Source organism: Dioscorea cayenensis, chromosome 7 (genome assembly GCF_009730915.1).
Source record: "Dioscorea cayenensis subsp. rotundata cultivar TDr96_F1 chromosome 7, TDr96_F1_v2_PseudoChromosome.rev07_lg8_w22 25.fasta, whole genome shotgun sequence".
NCBI classification, from domain to species: domain Eukaryota; kingdom Viridiplantae; phylum Streptophyta; class Magnoliopsida; order Dioscoreales; family Dioscoreaceae; genus Dioscorea; species Dioscorea cayenensis.
This window is the reverse complement of record NC_052477.1, coordinates 19,774,151-19,796,074: the sequence shown is the minus strand read 5'-3', so window position 1 is coordinate 19,796,074 and position 21,924 is coordinate 19,774,151. Positions and strand designations below refer to the sequence as shown.

Below are 21,924 nucleotides of genomic sequence, written 5' to 3'. Positions count from 1 at the left end.
TCATAGATGAAGGTTTTCCTCTTACCCATAACCTGAAAGCACGATGAGCATACTCTTTTGAAGGTAGAGGGAGAGTTATCATGTTTATTACTGCACAAGGGTTCATAACCCTTACTCCATTCTTGCATATCCCCATTAGCCTTGGTGTGTTTCTTATGATGTCTCCTTGCATGCTTCATCTTCCGGATCATCTTCTTCATGATCCCTAGGGTAGGTTGCACCTTGTCCTCTAGACCAAGTGTCATCACATCTTCATTATCCACTTCTTGGTCTAGCAACCCCTCATACGGGTCCAGACACATTATTTCCTGCACATATTCATCTACTAGTTCATTAGTAGTGTAAAGAAAATAAAGAGTATCATCAAAGTCTAGAGAATATCTCATGGCTTCGGTGAGGTGGTATGTAAGCTTATCATCCCCAACTCATAAAATCAACTCCCCGCCGTCCATATTGATAAGAGCCTTGGAAGTACGCAAGAACAACCTCCCATGTACCAGTGTTGCATTGACATCATCATCAACATACAATACTACAAAGTCCACAGGAAATATGTACTTGTCAACTTTCACAAGTACATATTCGATGATGCCCCTCGGATGTCTAACCATTTGGTCCACCAATTATAATGTCATCTGAGTGGGCCTAGGCTCTCCCTAGCCTAGCTTTTGAAATAAGGTGTAAAGAATGACATTGGTGCTGGCCCCTGAGTCCGCCAATGAGTTTTTTTCACCTAAATTACCAATGTTGCACGGGATGATGAAGCTTCCGGGGTCTTTCTTCTTGTTCGGCATATTCTTTTGTAACACCGCCGAACATAAAGCATCTAGAATCACATATGCACTCTCATCTAATTTCCTCTTGCTGGTCAAGAGGTCCTTCAAATATTTTCATAACAAGGCATTTGAGACAACGCCTCTACAAATGGGATGTTGATGTGCAACTGCTTGAATAGACTCAAGAACTTCTTGTTTTGCTCGTCATGTCGGTCATTCTTCAATCTTAAAGGATAAAGGATTCTTGGCTTGTAAGGTGGTGGTGCGACCTCTTTTCCTTTAGTTCTCTCCTTAACTTCCACGATCACGGGTTCTTCAACATTGATCTTCTCAATCGGAAGCCTACCCTCAACCTCACGACCACTTCTCAAAGTGATTGCCTTTACATGTTCTCTCGGATAGGTTTCGGTGTTGCTAGGTAAACTCCCTTGAGGTCTCTCCGATAGAGACTTCGCAATTTGCACCACTTGACTCTCCAATTTATGTAATGAAGCGGTGCGGTTGCGAAGTGTGGCTTCAACCGATTGAAATCTTATGTCCGATGATGAAATAAACTTGGTTCTCCATCCGGTTTTCCAAACCAGAAACTTGGTTCTCCATGTTAGGGGCCTTGTTGTTGTTCTTGGAAACAGGGTGGTCCCATGGATTTCTGTTGCCCTTGATTACTCCATGAAAGATTTGGGTGGCTCCTCCAACCTGGATTGTCGGTGTTGCTATATGGATTGCCTTGATTTCTCATTGCATTACCCACAAAATCCACTTGCTCTACCGAGGATGTACCACTAATAAAAATAGGGTAATATGATGGAGTATGTTCTCCTTAACACCCAGTGCAACTTGTGGTACCCTGTCTTGATTTTGACCTCATGTCTTTTTAAATTTTTGTGCATGCATTAGGGGCAAAATGGTCATTTTGCACTAGTGGTATCTTTGCATGATTGCACATTAGGTTATGTGTGAAAACTAGCCAAAAACCAGGGTCAAAACGGTCTTCTAGACCATTTTTCATTTTATTTTCTCTTTTAAGGATATTTTGGTAATTTCACCTTTCCAAAACAAAAAAAAATTGAAAACTTAAGGGATAAGAAGTGACGTGGCTGCTCTCCCTTTCTCTTATTTTCGCTTTTCTTTCTTCTTCCTTTTGTTTTCCTTCTTCGGCCGAACACTTGTTTTTGAAAAAAAAAATTTTGTAGTCGAATTTTTTCTGCTAATCAACGCTTCTATTCTCTTCCTCTCATTCTCCTGAGCTTGGTAAGACTTTGATTTAAGGTTTTTCTCCTTGTATTTTCTTCGTATTTACTCATTTTTGACAATCTTTGAAACCCTAGAAATCAACCTTGGTTTGAGTTATTTTTTATCTCAAATCGAAGCCAATGTTGTTGATATTCATTTGTGTGTATGTTTGTTAAGAAGTTTTGTGTTTTGGTGTTGTAAATCGATGAGAAACCTTTGAAACAAGGCCGGTTTTATTGTAGCAAATTCGTGGTCCTTGGAGGTAGGATGTTGTAAGGTGAGAAACCTTTGTTGTAAATTACTGTAGCACCAAAAAACCTTGACCTTCTCTTGTATTTCTTTGGTCCAAATCGAAGCCCTTCTTCCTCGGAATTTATTGGAACTTGTTTTACTTTGATTTGAGGTGGTTTGGGTCCAAAGCGACATTGCTTTCCTTTAAAACCATAGAGTTACATGTTTGACATGTAACCTTCCATTCGCATGCATTTTAGTTTCTATTTTTGTGTTTATTGGTTCTTGGATTCCTTGTTTGACTCTAGGTGGCAAAGCTTCCTAACAAGAGAAGGAAATTGCCGACCTATGAGCACATCTCAAGGCGAGATGATTGGTTCAGTGAGCGGTTTACTTGTTAATTGCATAGATTTAATAAGAGTAGGATAGTATTTCTTTATATCTTTCATATCGTAAATTTGTTGATGGATCAGATTTCATTCGATATATATATAGGTATTTTGAGCAATGAGTTATTTAGAAAAATGTTTCTAGTATACTTATGAGTATTTATTTTGAAAGAAACATGTTTACAAGTAAATGTATTTTACATATAAATGGAATATGGATTAATGTATATTTCTGTATTTACACCTCATATACTTGATTCCTCGAGTTGGAATTTGAAAGATTCGCATTGTGGCATTTGGATTTTGATGTTCACAGTGGACTTAGGTCTGACACTGCAGTGTGGGGTTCCATAGTACGGCCTAATGGGAGGCGGTGTGGTCAACCCTGAGTTTACCCCGGTCAAGAATTGCGCGGAGCCATTGATAGGGGGTCTTTTATGTGATAAACCCGAGGTCACCACAAGGGAATCTCAGTGGCCAACACCAAGGAAGGCAGTATTGTGAATTTTAAAAGTCTTAAAACACCTTGGTGGTCCAGTAGCTGGGGAATTGTTTGAGGCCAGCCTGTATTTTGAGCGGTGCTCAATGTGTTGGAAAATGTAAGTAGCCTATAACATTTATGAATTATTGTGTTATCTGTTAACTTGTTAAATACCTAGATTTACATTTTTATGTTATTATTATTGTGGCAATTACTATTTGGAATGCTTTACTACTCTGTTATATCTATGCTGTCACCACTCAGTGGGTAATATCTGTTACTCAATATTCTCTATTCTTCTTCCTCAGGCTGCGATGTTAGACTGGGTTGTGCTGGGCAAGCAGTAGACTAACCGACCATTTTCTTCTTGTCTAGGTTAGTTTGTAGTGTGCATGTAAACTTTATGGATCCACTAGACTTGACCTTGGTGTACTTTTCCTATATTTCTACTTTCTTGCTGTATTTGGAACCTCGGCAGATTCTGTAGTTGAGCTTGTCTCCCTCTTCTGTAAGTTGTGATAGCGGGTTTGTTTTAAGCCTTACGATGACTTGGAGGTAGGATGTTGTAAGGTGCACTCCTTGTTGTCATGGCGATTGCCACGTGCCCGACTTGGGTCAGGGCGTGACAATTTTAGTGGTATCATAGCTAAAGGTTTAGGATGATCTTAGTCCGAATCCTAAACCTACTGATTTTGCTACTAATTAGTGGATCCAATTACTAATTTGCATTTAGTGTAAATGCATATAGGAGTTAAGTTTGGAATTTGTTTTTCTTGTTCCTTTCAACTAGAATGCCAGCACAACGTCCACGTGCACATCGAGGAACCTCCTCCTATCCAACCTCTTTCTCTCTTTAGGCAAGAGGTCAGTTCAGGACATGAGCCTGGTGTGGCATCATCAGTGCATGGTCCATGTGTCCCAGACCTTGAGCCTAATATTATAACTTCGGGAGTAGCACCAACCCCTAAAGTTGTTCAAGTCTTTATGGTATATTGGGATGCCTAAGGTCGTCAGCCAATATACCAGGAATACCATGATTTCCTTGGTTATTTGAGTCTGTTTAAGGGATAGCCCCATACTGAGCCAGTATTTGTGCTACCACCACCCCCTCCAATTCTTTCAGTTCAGCAAGCACCGATAGAAGATAACAAGATCAGTAACAGTTTAACTTTGTCTAAGTGACTAAAGGAAGTAGTTCAGCTGGCCTTGAGGGCTGATAAATTGGTCATTGAAGGTAAGCATCTTCATGAGAATCTAGCTAAGAGAAGAAACTCTAATTTTTCAAGGGCATTTAAGTGCAGCAAGAGTGAGGGCACCTCATCAAATTTCATAGGATCAAGCTCAGTTCAACCGTTGTTCAGGTGAGTGGGCAGTGAAAAGGGTATTACATCTACGAGTGGCAGTTTTAGAGGAAAGTCAACTTGAAATGTTCCAAGATGCCAGAACTACAACAAATATCATCCTGGTCCATATTGTGAGTCACGCAGATGCTATCAGTGTAGGCAGACATGCCATCTTAAGTCAGCATATCCAGAGTTAGGCCATGGAGCACCATGGTCAGTACCTCCTGTAGGATGACAGAGTCAATCTAAGGATATTTCACCTACTGGGTATGTACTAGTTACCCCAACCAGATCAGTTGCCACTAACAGTATTAAACTAGGTGAAACATAATGACCACGGACCAATTCTCAAACCAGAGTTTATGCGAAGACCAATGGGGAACCCGACAATGGCTTCAACATGATTTTAGGATAGTTTCTCCTTTATACTGTGGCCTGGTGATCCAATCGCCCATTGGTGAAGAGATTGTCAGATAGGTAGTTTTCCGGGGATGTCCCATTAAGGTCAAGGGTATTAATTTTGAGGCCGATCTGATTCCATTAGAGATTCAAGATTTTGATACCATACTTATGATGGACTGGTTGAACATGTATAAATTTGTCATTAACTGCTTCAGAAAAAAATTGATCCTGCAGACCTTTCATGGATCTAGTATTGTGCTTTAGGGTAAAAGGAAGGTTCTTTCGAGGTGTGTGATATCTTCTGTGAAAACAAGGAAATTATTGCGTTAGGGATGTAAAACATACCTGGCCCATATACTGGATCTAAGAATTGTTAGACCAAGCTTCAAGGATGGGTCTCTTGTTCAGAAGTTTGAGGATGTATTTCCTGAGGACTTTCCTTGATTACCTCTAGATCTAGAGTTTGAGTTTGCTATGGACTTGCAACCTAATATTGCTCCAATCTCCATTCCTCTGTATTGCATAGCACCAACAGAACTTAAGGAGTTAAAATTGCACTTACAGGATTTGGTGGACAAAGGGTTCGTAAACCCAAGTGTGTCACCCTGGGGAGCGCTAGTCCACTTTGTGAAGAAAAAAGATTGTTCCTTTCGATTGTGTATAGATTACAGACAGTTAAATAAGGCGACCATCAAGAACAAGTATCCTTTACCCAGAATAGATGATTTGTTTGATCTGTTGCATGGGACAAGAGTGTTGTCAAAGATTGACCTTCGGTCGGGTTGCCATCAGTTGAAGATCAAGGAGAGTGATGTGCAGAAGACAGTGTTTCATACATGATGTGGGCATTATGAATTTCTGGTCATACCTTTCGAGTTGATTAATGCCTCGGCTACTTTTATGGACCTACTGAACTGATTCTTTAGACTATATCTCGACAAATTTGTGATTATCTTCACCGATAATATTTTGATCTACTCAGCAACTAAAGAAGAGCATGTGCAGTATTTGCGTACAGTATTGTAGATTCTCTGAGAAGAAAAGGTGTATGATAACTTCTTGAAGTGTGACTTTTGGTCAGAGGAAATGGTCATTCTTGGACATGTGGTGCCTGGAAAAAGGAATTTGTGTGGATCGAAAGAAGGTTGAAGCAATCATTTTTTGGAGTGAGAAGTGTTTTCAAGAGTGGAAGAGCTACCTAACTTCAGTGCTAGTACTTATTCTGCGTACCAGTGGTAAAGAGTTTGTAGTGTTCACTATTGCTTCACAACAGGATCTTGGTTGTGTATTGATGCAAGATGGTGAGTGATAGCTTATGCTTCTTGACAGTTAAAGAAGCATGAGTTGAATATCGTACCCATGATTTGGAGTTAACGATAGTGGTTTTTGCCCTAAACATCTGGCGACATTATCTCTATGAAGAGAGATGCTCAATTTAAATTGCTCGCAAGAGTTTTAAGTATTTGTTCACTCAGAAGGAGCTAAACTTGAGGTAACATGTATGGCTGAAGTTGATCAAGGATTATGATCTGGTGATTGACTACCCTCCAATTTTTTGAGACATGGATGTCAGAATTAAGATTGAGCCAAAAGGGGTAATGTTGGCAACTTTTGTGGTAAGACCGTCGTTACTTGAGCAGTGTCAAGAATCTTAGAGAGCAGGTGAAGAGTTATTGAAAGGAATACAAAGATTGGAAAATGGTGAAACTAGTGAATTTAGGCTTTACAATGATGGCATTCTTCTTTTTCGGGGAAGGGTTTGTATTCTATAGGATACAGGACTTAGAAGTGCTATTTTAGAGGAAGCGCATTCCTCTGCTTATGCAGTATACCCAAGCAGCACTAAGATTTACCGTACAATTAAGGAAAAATATTGGTGGCCTAGAATGAAGCTCGAGATCGCAGAGTTTGTAGCAAGATGCTTAGTATGCGAATAAGTAAAAGTGGAGCATTAACTACCCACAGGACTATTACAACCTTTTCCTATCCCAGAGTTGAAATGGGAGCATATTACTATGGATTTCATGGTTGGGTTATACCGTACTCTTCAGCGGCATGATGCTGTGTGGGTCATTGTGGATCGTTTGACAAAATCAACCCATTTTCTGGCCATTCATATCAAATATTCTTTGGAAAGGTTAGTGGCATGTCCGAATATGCATGTATTTACCGCAAGAGCACGGTGTCGAAGTAATAATTGCCCTGGTGAGTGGGTAGTCGAATCCACAGGGAATGGAAATATTAGTATTAACCAATTTTTAGTTATCTAGTCGAAATCAATGGATATTATGAAATGAACTAATTGCAAGAGAATTAATAAGCAAGCAAACGAGCAAGAAAACAAGTAAAGGAGATCTCAATCAATAAAGATGAGGTACCCGGGCAATGTTCCCCCTAGGATCTAACATGAAGCTCACGATTCACTAAATGCTTCTAAACTGAGTCTAATGTGTCGAGAAATCACTCAATCTCAACACCTCACACCCCATATGACCGCAATACGCTCTAGGGACACCTAAGAGTGAAACCGATTCCTAAGGATAGATCCAACCTAATTCCCGGCGAAGGATCTCTAACCCCCTACAAGGTCCCGGTGGAGAAATCTCTCAATCTCATGCCTCACACCAAATATGGTTGCATAGAGTTTATGGAATATGGAGATAGGAAACACTCAATTGGAAGGGAGAGGGGACACTCCACTATCTCATGACTCAGCCTCTCAACCCTCTTTAACCTTGACGTTCTAACTCTAATGGAGACCTCTCTCACATCAAAGTAACAAATCATGCAAATCCAATCAACCTCAAGGATTAATTAAACAAGCAAGCAATGGGAATACAAGGTTAAAACTCAAATCAACTCGAATTAATAGAAACATAAAGCAAATCATTACAAAAACATAAATCCTAGGGTTCACATGCCCAAATACCTACTAAGGTTTAGCCCTCCATGGAGCAAGTTACAAAACAATGATTATTACAATAAAAAGCAATGAAAACCATGAAGTAAAACCCCCTTAAATTCGTGACGATGGCCTTGATGGGTCGCCCAACATCTTGAAGAATCCTTCTCCGAAGCTAGGTTGCCGAAGGCTCCCTCTTTCCTATGACGTAGAGAAGATCGATCAAAGTTGGTGATGGACGGCCCCCAATATCGCCAAAGACCTCCTCCAAAACCCTAGCCGCCTTGCCTTCAAAGTGCTCGCGAAAACCCTCGCCAAAAGTCTCCCAAAAAAAGGGCAAATGGCCTATTTAAAGCCCAAAATCGCGCCTGTCACGTGCCCTCACGCGCCCGTGTGGATTTTCCACGCGGCCGCGTGGGCTGCAAAAATTTCCACGCGGGCGCGTGGACAGTAATTTTGCTACAGTACTTTTCACAAAACATATGTATAAAAGAACACGATCCAAATACTCTTCTCTTGAGGCCACATATCCGGGCACACGTCCATGTGGTAGGCTATAAAACTTTTCTTCATCGACGTATCTTTGAGAGGTCTTGCAATCTTCACAAAGAGAAGGAACATGAAGATGTGACTACCTTTGTGCCCTTCCAACTAGTGAATTGACTTGAATCTTCTTGGAAGTTGGCACACATCTCCACGTTTATGAACTCCTCTCGTATCTTGGTCCTTCAATTGAGCAAGAACTCCCAACATTGTGTCTTTATAGCCTATCTTTGTTTCCTTTTTACTCTTCAAGGCATTCACAACCTATATGTATAAAAGAACACCAAATACACAATATGAGACATAAACCATGGTAAAAATGATGCTCAATGCATGTAAAACATATATAAAAATATGTCTACTCAAGCAGTTATCAAACTCCCCCACACTTAAGTCTTTGCTTGTCCTCAAGCAAAATTAAACATTAAACTCATGGAAAGAAAAGAGAACTGCTTGGCCTTAGGTTCACCAAAAGAGTACAAGGATAAAATTCTACAGTCATTTAGAGAATCAAACACTAGACCAAATAATCAATGCTCTAGCAAACAATCCAATCAAAAATGAATGTGATAAAATCCGAATGCGTGTGTGTGTGTGAAAAACTCAACTCATTTCAACACTATGTCCACTACCAAGTTCTTATTAACATGGGACTTATTTATAAACAAAAAAGAATAGGTAGTAGCTTCACACAACCTTTAAGGTAGCCCTTTCCCAAGATGCCTCCCGAGTGGCTTTCACACTTTCGAGGTGGTTGCTCTTTCTACCAAGGATGGTAGCTTTCACACATCCCATGAGATAGCTCTTTCTCTCATTAGGGCATAACAAGTATTCGACTTATGAGAGTAGCTACATACATCATGGGTAGTAGCTCTTTCCAACCCCTATGTACAAACAACAAACAATTTCTAATTCTTTTTTTTTCTCTGATTTTCCTCTGATTTTTTTTTTAACTAAAAACTAGCACACTAAAGTCCCAAACATAATGAACTAGAGTCTTCATAGGTCTAATGAGCGAGAAAAGTACACAAAGAGCAATCGGACAAAACTATTCAATAAAATTGGATGAAAACTAGAGCATGATAAAATCCATGTTTATAACCTCCAAAAACTAAGAATTAAACTCTTAACCCTAAGGTGAACCTTCCTTGGCAAAAAGAGCATGCTCATGAAAACACAAGTAAAAGTTATAAATAAGGTGAACCCTGTCCCAACCTTAAGATGTACATTGTCATCGATGTACATTGTCCGCAATGTACGCATGCAAGCACAATAAAAATAATAGCAATGGAAGCATAATGTGTGTGGGAATGCACATAAAACAATACTCCCCTGAACTGCTCATTAATTATTTGGTGAAGTCTAACTCATGGGCGTGTTGTATAGGTTGTGAAGCTCACATGACCATGTGACAACATCACATGATCATGTCTATGACTAAAACACCATCCACCTCACTCTCAAGGCCATCTGCACGGAATATAAGGGGTTCAGTGAATCTCAACAAAATGTAAAAGAAAATATGAGTTCAGACAAATAACATAATAGAGCATATACTCGAATAAAAGAAAGACAAGAAGATAACTCTCAGAAGGTGAAGCCTTTCTGAGTACAAAAGTCTAAATACTACTAACAAAGCAACTAAGAGCAAGAAACTAAAAGAACAGTCTCATTAGTGTGACGCCTCAAGCGTCAGTAGCTGGAGCTGGTGCTGGCACAGAAGCGGAGGAGACCTTCTCGTTAAGAGGCTGCTGAATACGATAAAGACGCTCTAAAATCCGTGCCTGGTTCTCAAGAATGGTAGCAACGACAACCTCGAGTCGAGCCAGACGCTCGTGAACTCGAGGGGAAGATAACTCAAGATCGGCTGATGCTGCCGGGGCTGCCTCGGTGACTATGGGCTCGGCTGCAGGTAGTGCCTCTATAGCCTCAGCAGGCTCCTCATTGTCCCCAGATGATGATTCTACTAGTGCATATCCGGCCGAGCCTATACGTCGCACAATGCCCAACAAACGGAGAGTGGCCAAACCCAATGGTGCCGGAGTACTGACTCTCTCCTCGCCACTGACCGAACGGATAAGACCCATCTTAAACATAAGACGAGTGATGTAGGGTCTTGCAAACAATGCTCCCAATCGCAAGTACTCACTCTGATGACAAAAGTAGTCAGCAACCACATATCCTAAGTGGAGAGGGACTCCATGGATCATGGAGTGGATGTACAAAAGATCTATCCTGCGAAGTGAACCAGTACCATCCCCCCGACCTGTCACGGACCTGCTAAGAACAGTATGGATGTGCCTGTGCGCCGGTCGAGTAAGCAATGATGCCTTAGACTGACCTGCAGAATACTGATAACCACCACATAGATCATGGAAGACCTGGCCCGGAGTGAGATTATAAGGATAATCGGTGAGGAGCTCAGTGTACTCGATAGTATTAGCGTAGGTCTGATCGTATAATCCGAGATATATCGAGAATTGGGTCAAAGACATCCTGTGCGGCTGACCAAAAGCGCGGAAATGAATGGCATTGGGAACGTCAAAACTAATATCAACTGAGTCACGATCAAAAGAAAATGAGGCAAGAACTTCCAAGGTAATATCTCGGCTGACAGGCTCCTGAATGGGGAATAAATGGTCCCAATCCCCAACACTAACAAGTGCTCTGACCTCCTCAGCAACACCAATGTCCTCTAGTGCATCCCAGTCGATAAAACGCGATTGTCCAATCTTCAAGTGCTGGAGATGCTCAAACCGCTGCTGATGAATGGGGTCAGGAAATTCGATTACCGGTGGTGGGGTTGGCTCCTTATCATGGCGAGAACGTTTCTGGGCTAACCTCTTGGTCCGTGGTGCCATAACCTACGAAGAAAGCACTTAAAAAAATATCGGGTTCGAGAAGAATACAGAAAAGCCCGGGCACCACATGCGCAAGAACATGAGCCGGGGGCAAAACAGGGCCAATCGGCGTTTTTCCGACCCCACGCGGCGTGTTGGAAAGCCACGCGCCCGCGTGCGGCGCGTGCTGGCTCGGGCCGAGCACGCGCCAGCGCTGGGTGTGCTACGCTGGCGCGGCTGCGCACTGCCCGACCCACGCGCCCGCAGCGGACAGCCCTACACGAGCGCTGGGTCGGCCCGGGCGCCGCTGCCACCATACCGCGCCAGCGGCGTCATGGGCTCGGGCCAGCGGGCCACCCATGCGGTCGCAGTGGGCTGGGCGCTGGGACTCTTGGCCGCTGGCTCACGAGCCCGCGTGGCCTTGCGGCCACCGCGTGGGCAAGCCGCACTACCGCGTGGGCGCCGGACTCCGGAGTTTTTGCCAGAGTTGGGTTCCTACGCCTCACACAAATCATTCTCATACATTTAACAAGTGTCTAGCATGATTTCCTATGAGAACTATCATCAAGATACCATTAAAACTCGATTAACTTGACCTTGAAAAACATGGAAAGGGGAAAAGGGAGTGAAGGCTTACTGGAGCTAATCGGAGAAGAAAACTTGGTGTAAACTCCAGCAAATGACCTCTAATCCTCCAAAGAGTTGAAAACAATTGGTTTTAGAGATAAAAAATTGAGTTTTATAGGAGTGGAGGGTGGAAGATGAAAGGGTTCTTTGAAAATAAAAGATGATGAATAGTGCCACTTCATATTCTTATAGGCACATGGGGTGTGGATTTTCCACACTCCCGCGTGGGTACTGTACACGACCGCGTGAAATTTCCACGCGGCCGTGTGGACTGCAAAATTTCTGCAGATAGTCCATAGAGTGCCCGCAACTCCAAATTAATACCAATTTTTTCAACATTGAACATCAAATTCACCCTAAACCATGTTATTCACATAAACAACTATTCAAATCACCGAAAAAAATATTCCACGAAAACACCAGCGGTCAACAAAAATTAATCAAGACACACACTCATGAATTTATTTCTGCAGAATTTAAATTTTTAGTCTAAAAACTAATTAAAAGCTTGGGTTGCCTCCCAAGAAGCGCTTGTTTAACATCACTTAGCTTGACATACCTGTTTTTACCTCATGGTGGCTCATAAAGATGAAAAACCTCTTTCGTAGCAACCTCCACATCCCCTTCGAAGTAAGGCTTCAATCTATGTCCATTTACCTTGAATGTTCCTTTCTCCGGGTGAGCGATCTCAATTGCACCATGTGGAGATACTTGAGTAATCTCATATGGACCTAACCATCTTGATTTCAGTTTTCCCGGAAACAACTTCAACTGGGAATTGAAGAGTAACACTCGATCACCTACTTTGAAATCCTTGTGCAGTCTAATATGTTTGTCATGCCATGAACGAATTCTTTCTTTGTAGATTCATGCATTTTCATATGCTCTCAATCTCCACTCATCTAATTCATTCAACTGCAACTTTCTTTGGTCACCGGCCCGTGCAAGACTAAAATTCATTGCTTTAATTACCCAATATGCCTTGTGTTCAAGCTCTACCGGTAAATGACACACTTTTCCATAAACAAGGTTATATGGCATGGTTCCTACCGGAGTTTTATATGTTGTCCGATATGCCCATAATGTATCATCCAATCTTTCTGACCAATCCTTCCGATTATGCTCCACTGACTTTGATAAAATTCTCTTCAATTCCCAATTGGTTACCTCCACTTGCCCACTTGTTTGTGGATGATACGGTGTGGCAAGACGATGGTTCACACCGTATCTTTTCAGAATTTTATCAAATTGGGCATTGCAAAAATGAGTTCCCCGATCACTTATGATGATTCTAGGGGTTCCAAAATGAGTGAACAATCTCTTGAGGAATTTGATTACTGTTCTAGCATCATTTGTGGGGAGAGCTTGAGCTTCCACCCACTTAGACACATAGTCCACGGCGACCAATATATAATGATTCCCATTGGAGCTAGGGAATGGGCCCATAAAGTCGATGCCCCACACATCAAAAACCTCACAAAACTGCATTGGATTTTGCGGCATCTCATCCCGTCTAGACAAATTTCATGCTCGTTGACAACTATCGCAACTTTGCACAAATTGTCTTGTGTCTTGGAATAAAGTTGGCCAATAAAAAGATGCTGTTAAAACTTTTTCAGCTGTCTTTCCTGAGGCGTAATGGCCTCCAACCGGTCCCGAATGACAATGGGCTAGAATATTCCAACCTTCACCCCGCGAAACACATCTTCGCACTATGTGATCTGCAAAAATTCTGAAAAGGTACGGATCCTCCCAAGTAAAGTGCTTTAAATCAGAAAAGAACTTCTTCTTTTGCTGAAAAGATAGTCCTCTAGGAAGGACTTTCCCTGAAAGATAATTGGTGAAGTCGGCGAACCATGGAGTTTCAATTTCTGAAATTTCCTGCAGATTATACAAATGCTCCTCAGGAAATGCGTCATTAATTTCAGTTTCCCATGACCTTTCTTCTTCTAAACCTTCAAGGCGAGAGAGATGATCTGCAGCTATGTTTTCAGCCCCTTTCTTGTCCCTAATTTCAACATCAAATTCCTGCAATAACAATACCCAACGAATCAGCCTTGGTTTTGCATCGGTCTTGTTCATTAAATAACGCAACGCCAAATGGTCCGTGAAAACAACCACTTGTGAAAGAATGAGGTATGATCTGAATTTGTCAAATGCAAACACCACAGCCAACAGTTCCTTTTCAGTAGTAGTGTAGTTCTCTTGGGCGCTTGTCAAGCTCTTGCTTGCATAATAAATTGGCTTGAAATATTTATCTTTTCTCTGCCCTAAACAGCCCCCATGGCATGATCACTAGTATCACACATAAGTTCAAAGGGGAGACTCCAATCCAGTGAGATGAGGATAGGTGCTTTTATGAGTTTTTCTTTTAACAAGTTAAAAGCAAGCAAGCACTCTTGATTGAACTCAAATGGGGTGTCTTTCTCTAACATCTTGGTCATTGGTTGGGCAATCATGGAAAAATCTTTAATGAATCGGCGATAGAAACCTGCATGCCCCAAGAAACTTCTAATTACCTTGACATTTGTTGGAGGAGGTAGTTTCTCAATAGTTTCGATTTTTGCCCGATCAACCTCAATTCCTTGGCTAGAAATTTTATGACCAAGGACAATTCCCTCTTGGACCATGAAGTGACACTTCTCCCAATTTAGAACTAAATTTGTCTCTTCACACCGTGTAAGTACTTTCTCAAGATTCTTCAAGCATGCCTCAAAAGAATCCCCAAACACCGAAAAGTCATCCATGAAGACTTCCATTATATCTTCTAACAAGTCATCAAAGATGGCCGTCATACATCTTTGGAAAGTGCCCGATGCGTTGCAGAGTCCAAAGGGCATTCTTCTATAAGCGAAAGTAACAAAAGGGCAAGTAAAAGTTGTTTTCCCTTGATCTTCGGGAGCAATTGGGATTTGAAAATACCCCGACATAGCATCTAGAAAACAATAAAATTTGTGGCCTGCTAGTCGCTCCAACATTTGGTCAATGAATGGCAATGGAAAATGATCCTTTCTTGTGGCATCATTCAACCTCCGATAATCAATGCAAACGCGCCATCCTGTGACCGTTCTTGTCGGAATTAACTCATTTTGCTCATTTTTCACCACTGTCATACCACCCTTCTTCGGTACCACTTGTGTCGGGCTCACCCACGCACTATCCGAAATGCGGTAAATAATTCCTGCATCAAGGAGCTTTACCACCTCTGCTTTTACCACTTCTTTCATGTTTGGGTTCAGTCTTCGTTGAGGTTGAATCACAGTTTTGTAATTATCTTCCATCAAAATCTTGTGAGTGCAAAAGGAGGGGTTGATTCCCTTGATATCTGAAATTTTCCAAGCTATGGCTGTTTTGTGCAACTTTAGCATAGCAATCAGCTGCTCTTTTTGCTCCGAAGACAGACTTGAAGCTATGATCACCGGCAATTTTGATCCGTCGGCTAGAAAATCATACTCCAAGTGTTCCGGTAATGCTTTTAGCTCTAACTCGGGAGGTTCTTCCACTGAAGGTCGTAGCCGATTTGCTTGTTTTCTATCAATTTCTTCAAACCCCTTGGAAGTTTCTTCTAACTCTTCCTCGAGTACCCCTCGTTCCGGGTTGTTTACCCCAAGGATATCCAAACTGTCTTCATCTTCCACTTGATTACGGAACCCACACACCTCAATTGATGAGATTGACTCGATACAAATTTTTGCTTCATCTTCTTCAACTTCTTCCTCGGATTCACACCCAACAAATTCTGTTGTGAATGCCATTGAAAAGGACGAGGGAGTTTCCTCCGACTGAAATTCAGCCTCATTCCTAAAGGACATAAACGCAGACTTTTCAAAGCATTCCAACAACATTGACAATTCAGAACCTTGATATTGCGTTCCACTCTCTCCACTCATCATATGTGGCTCAACTATCCGTAGACTCAACCCCTTATCATGTTGCTTACCCGAATCAAATTCTGCCACTAATTGTTCCATTTTTCTCTCATTGGATACCATCCTATCCTTCAATGTCTCCATAATTGATGCTTCGTTCAACATGATCCTGAAATGGGAAAAAAACAGAAATTACTGTTCACCCGGTAAAAATAGGAAAAAAAATGAAAGATAAAATGAAAAGAGCGGCGAAAGAGATAAGTGAAGTGGAAATAGAAAATGAAAATGTGAATGACTATAGTAACCAAGTCCTAGCATTCCTAATATCCCGTTCCCCGGCAACGGTGCCAAAAACTTGACACGTCCGAATATGCATGTATTTACCGCAAGTGCACGGGTGTCGAAGTAATAATTACCCCGGTGAGTGGGTAGTCAAATCCACAGGGAACGGAAGTATTAGTATTAACCAATTTTTAGTTATCTAGTCGAAATCAATGGATATTATGAAATGAACTAATTGCAAGAGAATTAATTAGCAAGCAAACGAGCAAGAAAACAAGTAAAGGAGATCTCAATCAATAAAGATGAGGTACCCGGGCAATGCTCCTCCTAGGATCTAACATGAAGCTCACGATTCATTAAATGCTTCTAAACTGAGTCTAATGAGTCGAGGTAATCCAAGAACAACCGGTTCTTGCCTCCATGCCACCGGTACTAGTCCCCAACAAGGTCCCGGCGGAGAAATCACTCAATCTCAACACCTCACACCCCATATGACCGCAATACACTCTAGGGACACCTAAGAGTGAAACCGATTCCTAAGGATAGATCCAACCCTAATTCCCGGCGAAGGATCTCTAACCCCCTACAAGGTCCCGGCGGAGAAATCTCTCAATCTCATGCCTCACAACAAATATGGTTTCATAGAGTTTAGGGAATACGGAGATAGAAAACACTCAATCGGAAGGGAGAGGGACACTCCACTATCTCATGACTCACCCTCTCAATCCTTTTTAACCTTGACGTTCTAACTCTAATGGAGACCTCTCTCACATCAAAGTAACAAATCATGCAAATCCAATCAACCTCAAGGATTAATTAAACAAGCAAGCAATGGGAATACAAGGTTAAAACTCAAATCAACTCGAATTAATAGAAACATAAAGCAAATCATTACAAAAACATAAATCCTAGGGTTCATATGCCCAAATACCTACTAAGGTTTAGCCCTCCATGGAGCAAGTTACAAAACAATGATTATTACAATGAAAAGCAATAAAAACCATGAAGTAAAACCCCTTAAATTCATGATGATAACCTTGATGGGTTGCCCAATGTCTTGAAGAATACTTCTCCGAAGCTAGGTCACCGAAGGCTCCCTCTTTGCTATGACGGAGAGAAGATCGATCAAAGTTGGTGATGGACGCCCCCTAATATCACCAAAGACCTCCTCCAAAACTCTAGCCGCCTTGCTTTCAAAGTGCTCGCAAAAACCCTCGCCAAAAGTCTCCCAAAAATAGGGTAAACGGCCTATTTAAATTCCAAAATCGTGCCTGTCACGTGCCCTCACGCGCCCGTGTGGATTTTCCACGCGGCCGCGTAGGCTGCAGAAATTTCCTTGACATTTGAAGTGAGATCTGTTCGTATCCTTGATCAGATAGAAAAAGTGCATCGAGGAAAGGTGGTGCCAATAGTAAAAGTCCTTTGGAAAAGTGATCGGATTGAGGAGTTGACCTGGGAACCTGAATGGTTCATGAAAGAGAGATATCCTGATTTGTTCAATGAGTGGTGAGCAGAAATTTTGAGGTCAAAATTTCTCTAAGGAGGATAGAGTGTAGTACCCTATCTTGATTTTTAACCTCATGCCTTTTTAAATTTTTGTGCATGCATTAGGGGCAAAATGGTCATTTTGCACTAGTGGCATCTTTGCATGATTGCACAATAGGTTATGTGTGAAAACTAGCCAAAAACCATGGTCAAAACGGTCTTCTGGACAATTTTTCATTTTCTTTTCTCTTATAAAGATATTTTGGTAATATTTCCTTGTCAAAACAAAAAAAAAATTGAAAACTTAAGGGATAAGAAGCGTCGTCGCTGCTCTCCCTTTCTCTCATTTTTGCTTTTCTTTCTTCTTCCTCTTGTTTTCTTTCTTCAGCCGAACACTTGTTTTTGTAGAAAAAAATTCATCGTCAAATTTTTTCAGTGAATCAACACTTCTATTCTCTTCCTCTCATTCTCCTAAGCTTGGTAAGGTTTCGATTTAAGGTTTTTCTCCTTGTATTTTCTTCGTATTTACTCATTTTTGACAATCTTTGAAACCCTAGAAACCAACCTTGGTTTGAGTTATTTTTGGGCTCAAATCGAAGCCAATGTTGTTGATATTCATTTGTGTGTATGTTTGTTAAGAAGTTTTGTGTTTTGGTGTTGTAAATCGACGAGAAACCTTTGAAACAATGCTGGTTTTATTGCAGCAAATTTTGTGGTTACTGTAGCACCAAAAACCTTGGCCTTCTCTTGTATTTCTTTTGTCCAAATCGAAGCTTTACTTCCTCTGAATTTATTGGAACTTGTTTTACTTTGATTTTAGGTGGTTTGGGTCCAAAATGACGTCGTTTTCTCCTAAAACCCTTGAGTTACATGTTCGACATGTAACCTTGCATTCGCATGCATTTTAGTTTCCATTCTTGTGTTCATTGGTTCTTAGATTCCTTGTTTGACTCTAGGTGGCGAAGGTTCCTCCCAAAGGAAGTAAATTTCCGACCTATGAGTGCGTCTCAAGGTGAGATGATTGGTTTAGTGAGTGCTTCACTTGTTAATTGCATAGATTTAATAAGAGTATGATAGTTTTTCTTTATATGTTTTATATCATAAATTTGTTGATGGATCAGATTTCATTCGATATATATAGAGAGATATTTTGAGCTATGAGTTATTTGGCAAAATGATTCTAGTATACTTATGCATATTTATTTTGAAAGAAACATGTTTACATGTAAATGTATTTTACATGCAAATGGAATATGGATTAATGTATATTTCTGTATTTACACATCATATGCTTGATTCCTCGGGTTGGAATTGGAAAGGTTAGCATTGTGGCATTTGGATTTTGATGGTGACAGAGGACTTATGTCTGACACTCTAGTGTGGGGTTCCACGGTCCGCCCTAGTGGGAGGCAGCGTGGTCAACCTTGAGTTTACCACGGTCAAGAAGTGCGCGGAGCCATTGACAGGGGGTCTTTTATGTGAGAAACCCGAAGTCACCAGATAGGAATCTCAGTGGCCAAGACCAAGGAAGACAGCATTGTGAATTTTAAAAGTCTTAAAACACCTTGGTGGTCTCGTAGCTAGTCACAGCCACGATTAGCTGGGGAATTGTTTGAGGACAGCCTTTATTTTGAGCGGTGCTCAATGTGTTGGAAAATGTTAGTGACCTGTACCAATTATGAACTATTGTTATCTGTTTACTTGTTCAATAGTAGGATCTACTTTTATATGTTATTATTATTGTGGTAATTACTATTTGGAATGCTTTACTGCGTTGTATATCTATGTTGTCACCACTTAGTGGGTAACATCTGTTACTCAGTATTCTCTATACTTCTTCCTTAGGCTGTAACATTGTACTGGGTTATGCTGGGCAGGCAGTAGACTGACCGACCCTTTTCTTCTTGTCTAGGTTAGTTTGTAGTGTGCATGTAAACTTTATGGATCCACTAGACTTGACCTTGGTGTACTATTCTTGTATTTGTACTTTCTGGCTGTATTTGGAACCCCAACAGATTCTGTAGTGGAGGTTGTCTTCCTCTTCAGTACGTTGTGATAGCGGGTTTGTTTTGGGCCTTATGATAACTAGGAGGTAGGATGATGTAGGGTGCTCTCCTTGTTGTCGTGGCAATTGCCACGTGCCCGGCCAAGGTCGGGGCGTGATACAACTAGTCAAGGCTGCCACTCTAGGAAAAGTTAGAGTATCGAAATTCTTGCTCAATAACTCAACTTGGGCTGCTAATGAAGTAACTACTTCGATCTCATGAAGTCTGGCTACCTTATTCTTGTTTCTTATATTCTATTGGTAAATGGTCATAGCCATTTCTTCAATGAAAAGCCGGGATTCTTCATGGGTCTTGCTCCCTGAGGTACCTCCTACAGCATCAAGTAACTGTCTTGTGCTCAAGTTCAACCCATCATAGAAAGTCTGAATGATCATCCACTCGGGGACCCACGTTGAGGACATTTGCGCAGGAGCTCCTTGAACCTATCCCATGTCTCAAATAGAGAATTTAATTCCATTTGCACAAAAGAGGATATTTCATTCCTAAGCTTTGTAGATTTTCCAAGAGGGAAATATCAGGCAAGAAAAGATTCTACCATCTCCTCTCATGTAGTCATCGATGCTCTAGGTAATGAATGTAGCCATTGCTTCGCTATCCCTTTCATGGAAAATAGGAAGGCCCTCAACTTGATAGCATCATCTGTAAAACCATTGATCTTGAGCATGTCACACACTTCCAAGAAGTTCTCTATGTGATTGTTTGGATCCTCATTGGCCAAACCATTAAACTATGCTGATTGCTGTAACATTTGGATGAATGCTGACTTGAGCTCAAAATTCTGAGCTGCGATCAGTGGCCGTCCAATGCTAGATTATATGCCAAGAACTACGGGTCTAGCATAATCGGATAGTTTCCTCTGCTGCTCATTTTGTTCTGCAATATTATCTTACCCTTCACCTTCTATCTCAGCTTGATTAGACTGTTCTTGAACAGGTTCTTTCCCCCTTTTATGAATTCTTCATTCAATGTCCAGATTTTCTTTAACCAATGTCAAATGGTTTCCTTAGGTCATAACATAGAGCTGCAACCAAAGAAAGAAAAACAAATCAGAACGATGGAAGAATAAGAAGATATGAAATAGAACGAGTGATGAATAGTTAAAATAGCAAACTGCAAAGTGCTTCTAAAATACTTATTCCCCTGTAAAGGTGCCAAAAAACTTGACACACCCCTTGCGTGTGACCTGCAAGTGCACGGGTTTGTCGAAGTAATAATACCCCGGTGAGTGGGTAGTTAAATCCACAAGGAATAGTGATCATAAACACAAAGATTGCTACTTAACTAAAGAAAAGATGAATCGATAGTAATGTGAACAAAATCAATATGCAAAGAAATAAAGAAAGTAAGAATGAGAGGCGTAATAAAATGAGAGGAAAGGCAATCAATAGGAAGTGGGGCACCCCAACATTGCTCCCCCTAGGACTATTGTTTCAACTGCAAGACCAACTATTAAGCTCTTGACTGATGCTTAATGAGTCATAAAAATCCTAAAATACACTATCCCAAACCTAATATCAATCGTGACTAACTTTATACTATGCCCCGGTGGAGAAATCACTCAATCTCAACACTTTACACTATGTACAGTTGCAAGAAGCTCTAGAAATTCCAAGTGATAAACTCTATTCCCTAATATAGGTCTAACCCTTTGGTCCAAGTGAAAGATCCCTAGTCACAATCAAGCCCCAGTACTAAGGATTACTTTAATGATTCACACTGTTGCTTACGCAACTAATCCCCAACGTAGTTTCTCTCTTAACACTTCACTCTATTGTGACTACAACGAACCCTTGGAACACGGAGGTAGGATAAATCACACTGAATGGCAAAGGGGATGTTCCACTACCACTCGACTCACCCTATCGACCTTCTCCAATCTTGCTTTGTTTAACCCTCATGGTGTGTCACTCACTCACAAGAATTACCAATGCAGACTCTCAACCCTAGTGCCACTCTAAGGGAGAAATCATTCAACAAGCATTCAAGATTGGAACTGAATTAAAGACATCAATTAAAGAAACATAATAAAGGGTCAATGAAATAATAACATCCTAGGGTTTACAAGTCCAAGTACCCTCTAAGGGTTTAGCTCTCCATGGAGCAAGATACAATCAATAATGAAATCGAAAGTGAAAACATACAAACCATAAGTAAAACCCCCTCGGTATTCGTGTCGATCGTCTTGTAGAGTAGCCTCGTCCTCTTCAAAGGTTCCCTTGTGAAGCCTAGGGCACACCTCGCCGGATCGGTGCAGATGAAAGCTCCCCTAATATCTCTCTTCCAAAGAAACGTGCTATCAGCGGTAGTAGAACCACTCCAAAAACCTTGTCAAAGCCCCTCTAAACCCTAGCCGCAAGCCTCTCCAAAGTTGGGGAAAAGATATAGAAAAGATGGAAAAATGGATTCTGAAATCGGGCTGAATCACAGCTTTATATAAGGTTGGAATCGAGAATCC

The 21,924-nt window shown here is 41.2% G+C and overlaps 1 non-coding gene across 1 annotated transcript; it reads left to right on the top strand.

Annotated features, from left to right (window-relative positions):
- The first annotated feature begins 19,852 nt into the window (after positions 1-19,852).
- LOC120266092 lies at positions 19,853-19,959 on the top strand. Its single transcript, XR_005537936.1, has one exon. It is a non-coding gene; the product is annotated as a small nucleolar RNA R71 (small nucleolar RNA).
- The last annotated feature ends 1,965 nt before the right edge of the window (positions 19,960-21,924 follow it).